This window comes from Octopus bimaculoides, chromosome 14 (genome assembly GCF_001194135.2).
Source record: "Octopus bimaculoides isolate UCB-OBI-ISO-001 chromosome 14, ASM119413v2, whole genome shotgun sequence".
Classification (NCBI taxonomy): Eukaryota; Metazoa; Mollusca; class Cephalopoda; order Octopoda; family Octopodidae; genus Octopus; species Octopus bimaculoides.
Window position 1 is genome coordinate 16,322,148 of NC_068994.1, and position 890 is coordinate 16,323,037.

General features: G+C 39.6%; 1 protein-coding gene across 1 annotated transcript in view; it reads right to left on the minus strand.

Annotated features, from left to right (window-relative positions):
• Positions 1-890, minus strand: part of LOC106867680 (dynein axonemal heavy chain 6-like) — a 319,316-nt gene that overhangs the window by 265,060 nt on the left and 53,366 nt on the right. The window lies entirely within an intron of this gene.

An 890-nucleotide genomic window follows, 5' to 3' on the forward strand; every position in this document is an offset into this window, starting at 1 on the left:
TATATATATATATATATATATATATATATATATATATATATATATCCCCTTCAAAACCACCATTGGGGCTTCCACAAAGCCAAATCCACTGGAGACCTAATCTCTCATGTCCCTCAACAAGGGGCTCTTACCTTAGAAAAATTTGATGAAGACAATGCTGCAGCTCACAACATCACCAAGGCTTTCTACTGTATCTAGAATGTGAATATCCAGTTAAAACTGCCACCAAAAGCTCCAGACACATTCCCTCTCACATTGCACTATCACAATGTGTGTTGATGGGGCTTTCTACCATTGTCTTAACTTTGATGTGCCCCAAGATCTGGTTTTATCTGCCACCCTCTTTCTTCTACACATCAATGATCCACTTTCCATCACATCCAACAACACCACTTCCTATGCAGATGGTACTCCCCTTCATTATTCTCTTATCTTCCCCAACCATTCCTCATCTAAATGTAACATAGACATTAAATACCAAACTCAAACTGGCAACATAAATTGGTACTTTGAAAGCATCTTCCAATGAGGATATATCAATCTTCTTTGTTTCAACCTCAAGAAAACACAAATGCTACTCATATCAGAAAACCATGACCATACTACGACCCCCAATTAAATATGAGCAGCTCTCAAGTGTAACCCTCACAATCACCCCAAATGTGAGGCCTCACTATCATCAAGGATCTTTCCTGATATAAACAACCTCACCCTGGCTAGGACCATGTCTCAAAGAGAATGACCTTTTTCTTCAGTATCACAAAGCTGGGGTGACACCCAAAGTACCACACAGTGGGACTGAACCCAAAACCATGTGATTAAGAAGCACATTTCTTAACCACACAGTCATGCTTGCATAAAGAGAGAGAAAGACCTCAAAAACAGAGAGA